General features: G+C 40.2%; 1 protein-coding gene and 1 long non-coding RNA gene across 2 annotated transcripts in view; both read right to left on the bottom strand.

The window, feature by feature from the left end:
• ZCCHC24 (zinc finger CCHC-type containing 24) overlaps positions 1-15,959 on the bottom strand; it is a 114,465-nt gene that overhangs the window by 29,006 nt on the left and 69,500 nt on the right. The window lies entirely within an intron of this gene.
• On the bottom strand, positions 11,580-15,357 carry LOC138687706 (uncharacterized). Its single transcript, XR_011326824.1, has 3 exons — positions 13,193-15,357; positions 12,774-13,103; positions 11,580-11,842 (listed from the first exon to the last, which is right to left on the bottom strand). It is a non-coding gene; the product is annotated as an uncharacterized lncRNA (long non-coding RNA).

The following is a 15,959-nucleotide window of genomic DNA, read 5'->3' as shown; positions in this document are numbered from 1 at the left end:
GAGTGAGCATGTTGCTCCCAGTCAATGACTGTTAGAAGTGTTGTAGAAATGCATAGTTTGACTTGGGAAAGAGGCAGTGGTGAATAACCAGCTTGGAGTGGTACTTGGCAAGAAGGTTGTAATGACAGTATATTTTTGAAGGCACTGTGAAACAAAGAAGTGTTCCAAAAAAAGGAGATATGCACAACAAACTCCAGGGCAGGAGAACAGCTGCAAAAATCTTTTCTGCCTTTGTTTGATCTCTGATTTGAAACTGAACTGCTTTGTTTCACAGTGCCTGCAAACAACTGGAGCACTTCTAATGCCACTATTCATACCTGTTTGTAGAAAAGTTGGAGCTATTTGCAGCCATCTCAGTATGTAGATGGATCTGCATTTAACAGGACTTTATTAACCAAGGAGGAGAGGTATTTAAAATTATTAGTTTAGATGTTACAGTTGTGACCTCTGCAGGCTGCACAGCCACTGTTGGTGGGCAGCACTGTTCTGCAGGGAGGGTGCAGAAGGGCTCACCAGGGCTGGGTGTCATTCTGCTTGGTGCATAGGTAGTGTGAAGGACACAAGATTAGGAGTGCTGCTGTTTGGTGCCCATACACATCTGCCGCGGGGGTAACTTGCAGATATCTGCCTAGACTGCAGGTCCTGTCACATCACTGGACAAGCACCCATCACGCATGGGGGAGCAGACAGACACCCCTGCTTTGGTGCTGTTGTCCTGCAACCAGGCCAGGCGTGCACACAGCAGGAGCCATGCTGCTTGTGATGCAGATGTCTGCAGCTTCTGCTCAGGTGGCTGGGGTGGGTCATGGCAGCCCTCAAGTGCTGTCATAAAAGCTGGGTGGTCTGTCCCAGCTAATATGTACACAATTTTGCAGCTTTTTGCATAGGATGCTTCTTTGGAAAACACTCTCTCTGTCTGTATGTACTGGAAACTGTTTTGGGACTTTATTGAAGGACACATTCAACACTGTATAAGGTCAAATGTGCCGAAAATTTAAGGCAGCTCTGTTACAGCAAAGTCAGTTTCGTAAACTTGCAGAAGAAATTGATTTCAACCACAACATAGCAATAGTCTGTTGAAGCGTGTGGGGCCAGTTTAGGATTTGCATTCCCCTCTCTCTCAAACAATTAGCTCAGCTAAAAGTGGGTTATACTACAAGTGTTTAACCAAGAGGAAAAAAGTAACATTTCTTCCACTAACCAGCATTATGGATTAATGAAGAACAGACGTAAAACTGCACATGAAGCTCCTGCCTGGCAGTGAGAGCTTTTCAGACTACAGTTCAGAATTTCTGCCTAAGAAAAGCAGTGATCTAGATTGCCTGGATTTGAGCCTGCAGTGCCTGTGTTGTGCACAGCAACAGCTGCCGGTTCCTGGCTGGGAACCGGACTGGCAGGGGGATGGGGACAGCGCAGGGCTTCCAGCAGCTGGGAGTAGGTCACACTGGTGAAAAGGAAGGACAAAACGAAAGAGTTGGACCTTGCCAGTAAAAGGGCATATAAATAAAGGATGGAGAATTTTTCTTCTGTCCAGGAAATAGAGACTAACTATTCACAAACCTGTTTACTACAATAAATGAATAAAAGCCTTAGAGCACAGAGTTTTGCACTTATTTGAATATGGTAATTATCTTTAGGCCATTCAGATAGAGATTAATATCCCCACAAGCAAAGGATATATTCATTCTCTTAAATGGAGAGAGCTGAACAGCCCCTTACGCTGAAGACAAGACAGAGTTTGCAGAAGTAATTAAGCACCCGAGGCACACTGACTTCCTACGGCTGCCTTGGAATTCCTGGACTGATGATGTACTACCACGGCAAGGTATATAATAGGAGGAAAGGGCCTGTGACCATTTTGGCCAGCATGAAGATGAACTTCCCTTTGCAGCATCTGCACTGTTTGCACATTGCGCTTAGTCATGTAAACATGTTTCCAAAAACAAACAAGTGCAGATGCTAGCTGAGCTGGACTTAAACAAAGGTCATTCAGGTGGCACTGTCCAAACCAAGGCCCTAAATCCCAGTACATTCTGGTACCTGACTACAGAGCAGCAAACTGAACACTGTTTTCTCCCATATTGTATGTAAAGTGTTATTCCCCCTTTGTTTCTTTGGTCCTTTCTTAGTAGAAATTGCAGTGTGCAGTATGGGATTTTGAAGGGAATATTCTGAAACCTTGTGTTGCAGACCAAATGTCACAAAATAGACACAAAATATACACTTGTTGTAGATGGTGGGAAGTTTAGTTAAATGGAAATAAAAAAGCTTGGGTATTACATCTGAGGGAGAAACAGAGCTGTCCAAAATGCTGACTAGCATTAAAGACAGGTATGACTTCGGTGCCCCTGTCTCCCTTCAGGAGAAAGAGTGTGAGCAATAAAATCCGTTCTTTCAGCCTCACCTACACGCGCATTCTACTTGATCATCAGCTGCCTGAAATCAGTTCTCTTCCAGAAAACAGAAGAGTAAATGAGGTGAAATGACTATCAGATAGTCTGTGCTTATTAGTAGTTAATTAACAAAGTTGTCTATTATGGTTCGTTCTTTCCTGCTATGACTTTCATGCTGTTCCTTATTCTTTTCTTCTTTCCTTCTCTTTTCAGGATCAGTGTTCTTAATGTTTAAAAAATTCAACAGTGGAGGGGAAAAAAAAGTATGTCTAAAATCTCCTCTAAGTCATTCTTCTCTGCAGAAAGACAGTGCTCTGTCATCTACAAATGAAGCTTTCTTTCCAGTTACACGTCTCGTCCCTCAGCACTGTCCTCCACCCTGACTACTTGCTTCTTTTAGTCACATTATAATAAACAGACTTCTCTCTGTAGGGCTCGGTGGTTAGTAATAACTCAGCCCCATGAGGCAGAAATATAACTTTATAGTCTATGTGATCTGTCAGAAGTGGTGATATGTAAGACTGTACTGTAAGTAGTTGCAGGAAATGCAGCTTACAGACCGATTTATTAAAATCTATTGTAGAAACAGACACACAAACTGTAGCAATTAATGAAAAAAGTCACAGAAATCTGACTGTATACAACTTGCCAATTATTTTTAAACATGAAATTGCACCAGTAAACTGTTTTCAATTAATGATATACCAGTTCCATTCAAAATTGAGCAGGAGATCCCAGCTGAGTGTAGAAACTGTAGTAGATGGGAAAATATTGCATACTGGCTTTGGGTTCTTCTGAATTTCAAACAAAAAATGAGTGTAGATGATGGTTTTGTTTATAATACTTGCTGGGAACTTGAAAATTTGCCTTTTTACCTCTCTTACAACATCAGAATTACAATCACTTTCCTAGACTTGACTGGGAAAAAAAAATGTTCCTGACTGATGGAAAAAGAGGTTCTCCCAAACAGGGAGCACAGACAAACATTAACTCATATTAAACATAGTACTAATACACGTAAAGAGAACACAGGAGCTGAAGTGTTCTGCATGCTGTGCTGATTCAAAACCAGCAAGGAGATATGCATCCTTTAGATGCATAGAAAGATGGAAGAAAATATCCTAGACAGTTCGTTATCCTGGGATAATCAGCAGTAAGACCAAAGCACTTCCAGACAGTACATTATGTCATAACATCATTTGGCAGTCTCTCCCACCCTTCTTTAGTGCAGTGGAAATCTTGTTCTAGACAGGACTTTTCATTTTTAAATATATCGTAAACATATGTCATTCAAAACATATTTACCTTAAGACAAGCTCAAACTGTGCACACCTTGTACTCAGGGAGGCTTGTGGTAATCCTTAATTCCTGAGTGCCCTTATTCCTGAAGTGAAGACTCCGCCATTAAAAAGGTTGCTGCCCTCGGGGACAAGAGCTAGTGAAACTGTTGGTGATACTAATAAGGCAACTGTAGGTACACTTAGGTAATATGGCCCAGTTCATGAAACAACTCAAAGATAAGGATTTTACGGACCAAATAATCAAAGATGTTTAGAATATCCCATGAATTCAGTGAAAGTGTCTGTAGGATCTCAGCATGTGATCCAGTCTGTACTTCTCTTTTGTGGAAAGTTGTAGAAGTCAAGCTGAGTCTTGAATTGCTAGGGACACATGTTGCACTATTCTTGAATGCCCTTAGCTTCCTAAGAGGTGTAGGAATCATATTCAGGTATGCAGTATTACACTCAAGCAGAGAGGTGAGGAAGATGCGAGTAAAGCAGACTAGATAATTTCCTGCAAAGAGGGGCTAAACTTCAGTATTTGGAGAGGGGAAGAAAAATGTTGCTTGATAATTATAACAAGTTAGTCTTGGGGAGTAATACTATAAGTTCTAAAAGAGTGACTAAATTTTGACTGATCTTGAGATTGCGCTAGTCCTAAAACATTTCCAAAAGCTCTCTCCTCTGGCTGCCAGTGTCAGCTCTTGTTCTTGTTCAGCTTCAAGCAGCTGTTTTTCATCTATGAATTCAATTCACCCCACTAAACATGGGCTCACTATGTAGAAGTGATATAGTTGCAGGCAGTGAAAACTAGCAAGTGCTATGTGTGTCACATGTATACTTATTGTTGGCATTTAAATGCAACCATTCTACCTAGTAAATGCAACCACACAGATACTGTAAGAGACCAGAGGGAAAACTGATTCTTGTGGGATGCCACAAAACTGAGCCAAGGAAGGGGGACAACTATTGGAAGTGCTGTTCTGTTGAAAAAGACTGAAGCCATCTTAACACATCACTCTGGTTGTCTGCCACCTCCTCTTGGTGCAACAGCTGTATCTTATGGCTAGTAGTGTCAAACGCTGAAGAGGTGCAGGATGAAGAGACTAGATGTGTTCTTTCTTCATTGCCAGAATGAGGTCATCCATCAGTGCCATTATAGTGGTTTCATTTGTGCCCTGGCTTGCATCCAAGCTGTGCTGGGACTGCTTCAGTTAGCTAAGGCAGACTCCCTTAACTCCTGTAAGATATTTTTCTTGCCACAGGCAGAGCATTCCTTCACAGAACTTTATTTTATCTATACTTTTGTGAATATCTATCAGCTAGACAGGAAGTTGTCCAAGATGTTCGTGTAGGGAAGTAGTAGATTGATTTGAATTTATGCCATACGATTAACCAGTCCTTTCATAAATAGTAAAAGATTAAGTATGCACTGTGCTGTTTAAGGTGCTACTGCATTGTCTTAACCCTCCCCTTCCCCATACCTGCTTCTACCCCTTCAGTATCACGCTAATCAATTCTGCAGACATTTGGGATCAAAAAACACTGGCAGAAAAGGGGGAAAAGCTTCCCTAGTATAACTGCTGAGCTATAGGCTGGATCTGGGATTTTTTTTTTTAAATATATTTATACTACTGGCCACAAAATGGCTTAATGCCTACATCCTGCAGTAGGAGTTCCTCCAGCAAACCCATTTAATGATTCATCTTCATTTCTCTCAAAAGAAATAGACTATAAAATTGTACACAAAATACATATTGTACTTCACTGAAAGGAGAGGAACAAGATTCTGCCAATTTCAGGCATCCATCTCATTAATCTTAGGCTTAGCAGCGTAACTTTAACATGGTTGCAGGTAACATTTTAAAGCATTCCCTGCTTATTCAGCCTACCCGGTCTCCTGGGTTGTTTGCCTTGTAAGTTTAAAACTTGTCAACTTTTGTGATTATGGCTGGTGTCTGCAGCTCACAGCAGATATGTGTATATTATTACTTTGTTTCATTTTGTTTGTATTAGTTGGGTTGTGTTTTAATGTAAGGTCAGTTGCTTTTCTTCAGCATGTGCTAGGAGCACAATTCCATTCCGTTCAGCATCCCCACTGTTTGGAGGAAGTTAATGAAAGTGAAACACAGAATAAGATGATATATACTAAACATAGTATAGAAGTCTTGGCTTGTGTGTGGTTAGTAACACTGGATGGTTTCACATAGTTCAAAGACTGGCTTTCGAAACAGATGCCTGGAAAGAACAAGGGCCTGTCAGCCCTCTCCCCACCCCACGCATGACCTCGAGCTTCAGTCCTGGAGCTAGCATGGTTAATCCAGAGCAAAGTTTATTTCACAGCACTGAAAGGGGCAGGCCCCCTCAACAGTCTTTGCTTTTGAGACAACTTTAGCTCTGTGCAATTGCCAATAAAGCACCTGCACTAGGAACAAATTTTAAAAAGTAGGTCACAACTGCACATACAATTATTGATTGCACAAAACAGGCAGGTTGTAAAAGTGTCCTGGTGTATCTGCTTTAAGTGCTGGCACGCAATGTCAGGAAACCCAGAAAACACAGGACCACCTGTGGAGTCCTCATTGCAGTATGATCCTGTTAAGTTAATACTCTCGAGCCTCTCTTGCTAAAACAGGCAAACATTACAGCCAGCCAGGATTTTAATAAGCAGGACACTTTTACCTAGGGCACATGCCAACCCTAAGCTTGCTGTGGAAAGCAAGCACAAAAGTAAGCAAGAGGTTAAAAAAGAAAATGTCTGGCTTTTTCAACAGCTGGGTTCCATTGTGAAAGGGTCATGTGGTGCCAAGGAAAACAGAAAATAGGAAGGCACACAGATTTGTTAGTTTGAAGTAATTGACCACATGGTGTCCAATGGTTTGTGTTCTCATGTTCTCCAGAGCGAGGTCCCACGGGAGCTGAGGCAGGGGTTCCAGTTCCTAGCACTCTATTGTTTACCCTGATGGTTTCCAGATGCTGGAGACAAGGACAGTGAAATCTTTGGGATGCTGCCAAAGAATGAAAAAGACTAAAGAAAACACTGAGGGGGGTTTTTTTGGTTGGGTTTTTTTTTTTTTTTTTTCCATTTTATTTTTAAAGAGACAGTACTTCTTTTCACTAAGACCACCTTTATTTACAGTTCTCCTGCTCTCTCAAATACACATGCGCACACTGCTTCTCTCTCTGCCCTTTCCCCTCCTCTCTATTTCTCTGCCTTTTTGTATTTAAACAGCTCTGTAATGCAACCAACCAAGGGAAAGCAATGTAGGTTTTTTTTTCCCCTTGGCACCCATAGCTCATTTAGCTGTAACACAGTGGATGTGCAAAAATGGTCAGAAAACCCCAGCAAAAACTTCATAGCAGGCAGATCACCAAGACAGTGTCAGCAGTGATGGGAAAGCCTCGGAAGGCTGAGTTCAAGTTTGCTTTGGCACGGCTGGAAAAAGTTTGCAGAATTCTACAAAGCGTTTCCAAACATTTGAACCATGGAAATCAGGGAAGGGGAGCAAGAACAGGGCAGCAGTAGGCACTTTCACTGGCAAAGTCAGAAAGCAGTAAAAAGCAAGGGAGTGTAAAATAATGAAAAAAGACCAAACCTCTCCTGGTAATTACTTCTCGGCTTCCAGAAGGATGAGGTCTAAGAGCAGGACTTCAGTGTCTGGAGACCTGTATTCTAGTCAAGTTTGGCTGCCAACACTCTTCAGAGCAAGTTTCTACATTGCACCTACGTGTATGTATGTACTTGGCATTGCGCAGAGACTGTGGAAACCCACGAAAGAGTTCCCATTGTTGCCTTCAAAAGGTGGTGGATGAGATAGCTGTCCTGTTCACACATTAGAAATATCAGGTTGTGCCTTTCCTTTTGTTTTAGTGAAGGGTATCTGCTATAGTCATATCTTTGCTGCAGTCTTCACATCTCCTGAGAGAGGTAGTAAGTGCATGGCAATGGGTGTTTTGCAGAAAAAAACCCCCTCCTTTAAAGTAGTCTTTGTAGAGAGTTTAATTTGCTAAAGTAAAACTTGAGAAAAACTGCCATTCAAAAAGAAATAAAGTTTTGAAACAACCTACAAGTTTGATTCTAGATTTACTAGTAAGTGTAAAAATCCACTCATAATTGTTCAAACCCCATCTCAAAACCTTAGGCAAACTGCTGGCCCTGATACTACCATCCTCTGCTTATTCAGTCTCCTCCAAAGAACCTCTTACAAAACCCAAAGATGCTGAAACCTGATGTTCTGGGCCTAAGGTATGATAAAAGGGCACAAGTGCCTTTCATTTTTCTCCTTCCTGCCTCCTGGACAGGCTGAAAAAGCCCTTACAGCTCTTCCCTTTGTGATTTGGTAGTCCTTGCTTGAAGGGCTGATGAAAATGCATCATTCAGGGAAGAGTACTGGTTTGTTTCTAGTGTACATTTCGCAGATTTTTAATGTTAAATGTACTCCTTTCTTTTTCTTACTGTATGTGGTAACATTACACAGAGGAGCTGAATCCTAACAGCACTGAAATCAAAAAGGGTTTAAGAAAGTGACTTCTCAGCAGATGTTGTAGACAGGACTTTCAATGTGAGCCAATACTTCAGAAACCAAGAGCGGGGTATGTTTGTACATTGATCTGTACATGCCCAGTCATTCTGTGTGTCAGACAAGTAAAGAGCTGTGCTGACACACATCTCAATGCACACACTTGGTAAATCCATTCAGAAATGAATTGAGAGGCACATGATGAAGAAGTTTACATATCTGTTTGATATGTTAAAAACATTAACCGTCTTATTGTGTCAAAGAATTGTGCTACTTTCTAACTCTAAAACCAGATCAGACCATGCTGAATGCTAAAATAATGCAGCCTTTTTATTGCTCCCAATGTGATGAAGTACAGTCTTAAACCTTCATTTTTCCCCTTTTTAAAAAACAGTAAAATCTAAACTGTATGTGAAAATAAAAGGTTCACTGTGATTTTTCTAATTAACCTCTATCCTTATTTCCAAATAATATGTAATAAATGAGCTGCAAGCCTACTTCCCTCTCCACAAACTGTAAAGAATGTAAGGTTGTTATTACCTAGGATTTGAATCACATCTTGTATGGTGCCTATTATCTGCAACTTGTCAGGTGGTTCTGTGTCAAGATTTTGTTTTACAGCATAGCATGCCTAATACCTTAATTTTTTGTTAATGTAGATCTAATGGTAGCTGTGGTAACTGTATCACCTTCTCTGGAGTTGGACCTTTTTTATTTTTATTGTAACTAAAGGCAGTTATTTCATTCATTAAATAGCTTCATTTCATGCGGGCATGTACATGTCAGAATTGCTGTACTGGGCCAGACAAAGGTGCTACTCCACTCCCTGGTAGGGTCAGCAGAGGATGTCAGAGAAGAGTACAAACCCAAGCTAAACATAAACCAGTATTTACCCCAGTATGCTCTCCCAACCTCCAGTGATTTGTAATTGAGGGATGCCCTGAGCCAGAGGTGGTATCTTTTTCCAAACTCCATTCTGACCTTGCTTCTCAGAAATATAATCTGAGACTACTGTGTCTGAAAGAGCACAGCTGACAAAAGACTGAATAACTGTTGTGAACGTGCTAACCAAGTGGCAGCGTTAGGTCAGAATTCACTTCCACTGAAAAAAATCACAAGTGACTAAATGCTCCATATTTCTTATTTTGGGTGGAGATAATGAACAACGTGACTGTCAAACGCTACATGAAAATCCTTATGCTCCCCATGCTTTGCCTTCTAACTTAAAAAATGCAGATAGAATCAAAATGACTTACAGTCAGCTTAGAAAAGATATTTTTGTTTTCAGACTTGCACTTTTTGGAGGGTCAAATGGTATCAAGTAGATTAGCAAGAATGTTTTTATAAAAGGCTCCATTTTCTCTGTTGAAGTGTCTTGGTTTAAATATGCTGCTTGTGTTGGTGACTTATCAAGACATGCTTTTCAATCTAGTTCCTGAAAGACAAATTCCTGCAGACGAAAGCCATTGCCAGAGCTCACTCTCTTCCTGTGCGCTGATCTTACAAGGGCAGGGAGGGGACTGCAGGCAAGGCTGGGCAGCTTGCACTGGCTCCCCCTCGACCTGGGCTCAGCCATGGGGAAGAACTACAACCGTGGTACTGCCACAGAGATTGTACAGTCTCTGCAGACAAGCAGAAGAGCTTTCTCTAGGGTCTGTCAAATGAAAGTTTAAAACTTAAACCTCATCCGATTTTTAATCTTGTTACTATGATGTAACACGGGGAAAATGCTTTGAAATAGAAAACATAACTCTTGCTTAAATTAATGCACTAAATTTTACTCCCTTATTCTTTTCATTTAAGACCTCGTTTACTGCAAAAGCATAGAGACAGACTTACACTCCTGTAGAGAGACTGCATCAGTTTCTGAGTGTACCTTTACTCCTTAATGTTTTCTGTCTTAGCAGACTTGAAACAAATAGGTGCATAACTGAAATTAGTTCTTGATATACATGGAAAGAATAAAGTCTATTGGATGACAGAGGACAAAGTGGACAGAGCTTAAAAGGGCGTTTAATATATGATGATTTTTCCTATTTATTTTCATAACACAAGATTTGGTGAAGATGGTTGAGGTCTGATCCTTAGCCTAAACAGATATGTATGGATAAATGTGGCTTGATGGCTTTAATAGTGGCTGTGAATCTAGTTCCTAGCATTTTCCTCTTAAACTATTGTAGAGATGAACTGTATGGAAGGATATTTACTGCCACCCTCTAAATACAGGTACTGCAATTTTGACTGGCTTTTAGGAGCTCCCTGAGGGGTATGTTACCAATTCCCCTGTACCTTCTGCTTTTTCCTGACTGAGAGTTTCAAAAGCTTGAGAGAAATTAGTACACTTGGGGCTGCAGGTCTTAGCCAAAGCAGTATGAATATCTAACACACTGTGTTAAAGCTTAGTGGCAAGATGGAAACCTTTCAATTCCATTGCACTTTCAACCACTGCCAACCTGGCACTCCAGCGTGCAAGTTTTGAATCAAGCCTGCTGTATTTTTTTCCAGGCAGATTCTTTCCTTACTGTAAAAACTGACTGCTCTATTTTAGCATAACATTTCATTTATGGTATGCAAAAGGTGGCTTGAAGGAGCTCTAGAACAAGCCTTTGGTGGCTTAAAAAGAAGGAATAATTTCTTATAAAATAAGTTTTTCCTCTTCATTTGTATACACATATTCATTATTGGAGAGATGAGCACAAATCCTGGGTATTTATTTGCCTTTTTCTTACATGTGCTACTGAAACAACAGAAATGTTTTAAATAATGAATATAAGAAGGGGCACCAAGTGCTTCGTAAGCAGCTAGCGCTTTGGAGAATCTCTAGATTTGGATGTTCGGTTTGACATCAAGAAGGGGTTTTGTTTTCACAAAGTACAGCTCCTCAATCTGTTTTTTCAGGCGTTCAACACACTAAATTACTATATTATTCTTTTGTATCTTTACTTCTATGATTTTTCAGAAAATTAGAAGGAATACAGTACAGAGCAAATTCAGTACCTAGTGCCAAAAGTAAAGGTAGTATTTTGGTTTGTGATTTTTTTTCCTGTAATTACTATAGCTTACAATTCAAGTATTTAAGAGTTTGAACTCTTAATCTAATGCTCTGCATCAGCATTGGAGATAGAGCTCTGATCAAGACAAGAAATTTTAAATGGGATATATGGATATATGTATTTGTTAGAGAGACAGAAAAAGAGGGATACCTTCAATATTTGTCTGTGACTCTAGTGTGCCAATAATGTACTTGCTGCAAGCAGCTGATTCTCTTCAAGTACATCTGACCTAGCAGATGTCCTAAAGTTAGGGAGCTATGACCTCAAGCACTGGCTTATGGAGAGGTTGGCTCTCAAAGAGGAGCTCCCAAAGAGACAGTCAGAGAGAGAAAATAAGAAAGAAAAATGGTTTTATTTGTTGCATCCGGTTGACCGGTAACAAAACAAACAGAAAAACATACACAATTATATCCTGGATTTCAAGCGCTTCAATTCCAAACTTTGTTTGACCTGGTTACACAGGGCTGGCTTTAGAAAATGAAATGCTGTCTTTCCTCCTAGGCTTGAAAACCGTTTCCTGCCTGGGATTTATGGCTAGTGGTGGACCTCAAAGGACTGCATGATGTTCAGTATCATAGGAAGTGAAGTAGATTTAGCTGTGAACACAAACCGAAAAGGGGATTATCAGCAGATTTCTGCAGTGCTTATGTTTATCATGTGTAGCGGACTCTGAGGAGTTTTCTCCCCTCTTCTTTTGGCTTATACTCAGTAAGTTGCATGTCTGGGGATTGTATGCTGTGGTCAAAATGTCATCAGTTAACATGTGAGCAGTTTTAAGCCGGTTACGTTGCTCTAAAATATTCTACATTAAGATACTATCTTGTTCCCATACAAAATATGGACATTGGCTATTTCTGCTGTCAATGTTTAATGTTTTTTTTTTCTTTTGAGGTTCAGGCCTAAAATAGTGGTTTATGTTATATGCCTGTTGAGCTGTGTGGGTTTTTGTCAATGCGTGAACAGATTACGGTACAGGCAAACTATGCTGCTCATAATCCACGGGGAAATCAGATAGCAGGGCACTGAACAACCTGTGTGGTTTCAAATGGGGCTTCACCAACAGCAGCAGCAGTTGTGCTGTAGAAGCCAGTGGGAATAAGATGCAGGTCCCATTGGGATGAACATAAATAGAAGGGCAGTAACATTTTGTCACTTGCAATTGGTATCTGGTTTGAGGAGATTTGAACATAAAGTGCTAAAAGATTAGGAGTTTTAAAATGTCTCCTAGTGAGAGCCTCCTAACTGATGCAGAACTTATGACTACCAGTAATATTTTACATTTGTTGTTACTGTGCTTTCCTTGAAGTACTGTGCAAATATCACTTTGAATTTCCAATTCTCCTGTACACACTGGAATAAGCCTGCATGGCAGCGACTTACCTCCTAGGCACCATGCTGTCAGCCCTTCCGAAAAGCCTGATATTTTTGGAAGTCACTGAGCATCTTCCCCTAGGCCATCTTAAATATGTATAAAATGGGTCACTTCAGAGAGAAGCAATAATCACTGGGAAATCTTGGTCCCTGTACCTTTTTAAGATAGCGGCTGCTGCCAAGAGGGAGAGGACGCAGTTTCTTCATCATGTGGAGTTGCGTTGCAGCTGTTTCGGTGGTACCAGTGTGAGGAGGGGTTCAAGCCTTGTAGCCCTTCCAGGAAAGTCATGCCTGTGGTCTTGTTACTTTAGCACTTTGGTTGCCTCTTCTCTTTCTTTTGTATGTATTCTTTATCTTTTCTAGCAAGCCACTACTGTTTCTCAGGTTATATCACAAAACAAAAGCCAAAACTTCTACTCACAAATTATTTATGCGAAATAGTGAGCTGACATAATTTTCTGCTTCTCATGGTAGGCCTCTTCCTACCTATATTTTTTGGATATAAGGCACAAAATATTTATGCGAAAGAGTGAGCTGACATAATTTTCTGCTTCTCATGGTAGGCCTCTTCCTACCTATATTTTTTGGATATAAGGCACAAAATATGGCTGAATGAGAACCTGCATTAAGGGGAAAAAAACATTCCAGAGCTAGAACAGGACCTGAAGGGAAGAGGGTTTAATTCCACTATACCACTCAGGACACATCATTGCCTTTCTTATTCCTCACACTTCCCCATGGATTATGAGCTACTTTTGGCTCAATAGGAATGTGGTGAGGCAAAATTAATAATTGTAGACTCTTATTATAGCAATATGGGTCAAATAGAATAAAAAGAGTGTAAGAACACAAGTAAGAGGAAAAAATGGATTAAGTTCTGTTACTGAACAAGGAAAGCTTTCTTTGAACTTAAGGATTAAGGACTGCAGAACATGGCAAAATATTTGAGAATGTAAAGGCTGTGTCTTTGGCACTTGATACCTAAAGCTGTAGGCATGAGAGCTGGGATCTAGGTGTTTGCGTGTATCTTCTGTCACAAGCCTAATCACCCAAGCAAGCAAGTTCTTAAATACATATTTAACTTCAAAAGCACATGAAAAATTATACTGAGATCAGGTAAATTTTGCTGGATCGTGGTCTTAAGACTTCAATAGTAAACTTAATTTGAAGGAACCTGAACTTGAACTGTTTTTTTTCTTAAAGAGAAAAAAAATATATTCTTATCTCAACCCAGTTTCATTCCTTTGTGTGAGGTTTGTATGTGGGGAAAAGTTCAGTGCTTGTTACTCTTCCTAACACTCAGACTCTTTTAGAGCAGACAAAAGAGAAAAGAACCATTGCTGAATGAGACTCTGTTTCCATTGCTTAAGATGGCTCTCATCTTGCTGTAGAAATACGTGTGAAAGCAAAAGAGACAGCTGCGCCAAAGAGCCCAGTAACCCAGAAATTTCCTGTCCCATTCTTTCTTATGGAGAATGCAGGGATTTGGGAGCTCTCAAGACAAACATGCATCTATATTCCCATATAAGACGACAGTACAGCTGCCAAGATTGCAAGATGCCACAGAGTCTGTAATTGTTTCTGAGACAAACTATGCTAGGAGTAGATAATCCTGCCTTTTATTTATACATAAAAATATATTTAAAAAAAAACCCCTGTTAGGTTATCCATTAAAGTCAAATGGATACTAGGGTAAACAAACATGAAAATGGCTAATTCCTAGGCTCTACAACTGTTTCACTGAGACTGAGATTTTGTGACAGTTTTTGATGTAGTGCTTTATAATGCTTGCTCACATGTACCAGAAAAGACTGATTGGTGAGGGTGGGTGTTGTCCTTTTCTTCTTGTGATGTACATATAGAGTTACTTAAAACTGGAAGTAAACAGTTGTCCATCACTCAGGACAAAGATGTTTTACTCCTGAGTTCACTTCAGATGCAATTAAAATCAGAGCTGTGATACTGACTGGTATGGAGACCTATAATGATACTGACGTAACACAGACTTTCCCGGCAGCTGTGGAAGTTAGAGACTGTATACCTATGGCTTTGCTGTCATTTGGTTTGAGAACTGGCAGGCATCCCATTTTTTTGCCTGCACAGCACCCTGATGTCAAGTGCGGGTTGTCCTCTGCGGCAGCCACTGCTTCTCTTTGGGAGCATTGCTCTCTAGGAACAGTGCCTGTGCACAAACTGACCAATTTACTTTTCTACTTTATCTTAGCTCTTAAGCTGTCAAAAAATAACAGCAAGTACGGAAAGCCTGTTTCGAATTCCCCTTATACTGTGGAGCACTAGGACATTGCTTTCTGGATACTGACTAGAGATAAAACTTGATATGCAAGCTTGACCAGAAGAACTCTTTGAATGCACTTGAATTGGATTAGCCAAGAAAATCCATTGCTCCTTTGTCTCCCTCCCCGCCCCTGCAGCTTTTTCCATTGTATGGCAACGATGGAAAGAAGGAAAGTGAAAGAACACAGTAAAAATAAAAGATCAAGGAAGTTTATATGATCAGACTAAGTGACTGCTTTTTCCCATCGTATTTAAAATCCATGCATTAAAAAATTTTGAACGTGTAGGTCTGCAAACGTACTTGCTGGCTGCATTGATGTAAACGGAGCTACTCTGTTGTGACCTGCTGCTGGTATTTCTGCATGAGAATACTCCATCACTAGCAGGGAACCAGGTCAGCAACCAGTTCTGATCAGAGAAAACAATATTTTAAATGTCACCTTATTAATACCTTGTGCTTGTCTTCATAGTGGTTTTTTTTCTTTTCTTTTCTTGGCAATAGATCTGCAGTGTTCTGATTTCTGAAAACATACATATTTTTGTTAAAGAGTACTTAGATTCTACAATGGAACTGCACCCTCTCTTTCAGAAGTTAAAACCACTCAGCTAAAGTTTTTGTGGGAAAAAGATAATAATCTTAGGTTCCAGTCTTGCAGTTGGATTCATGCAGGATGACCTGTGGTACAGTTGGAAATTCCCCTGAAGTTTAGGGGAAAATCTTCATAGACGCAAGGATCTGACTGTAAATTATGACCTTGACAACATATGTTTTGTCACTTACTGTAAGACCAGATCTGTAGCCACATGTCTTGATATTTGAAAAGGAATGTATTAAAAATTCTGTCATTTTCCTTTAATGGAATATCTAGTAATTGTTTATTTGGAATTAAACATCAGCCTTTCCTCATGTAAGTACTGAGGGAAACACATGTGGTCAGAAAGACCTGATCTTCCAGTATGAGGCAAAGAGGACAAAGAAATTTGCTTTATATTGGCTTGGGATCATTTGTATTAGCTGAAGTACAATAAAAAAACCTCCCTTCTACC

Source organism: Haliaeetus albicilla, chromosome 11 (genome assembly GCF_947461875.1).
Source record: "Haliaeetus albicilla chromosome 11, bHalAlb1.1, whole genome shotgun sequence".
NCBI classification, from domain to species: domain Eukaryota; kingdom Metazoa; phylum Chordata; class Aves; order Accipitriformes; family Accipitridae; genus Haliaeetus; species Haliaeetus albicilla.
Note: the sequence above shows the minus strand (reverse complement) of the source record. Positions and strands in the feature narration are given on the sequence as shown.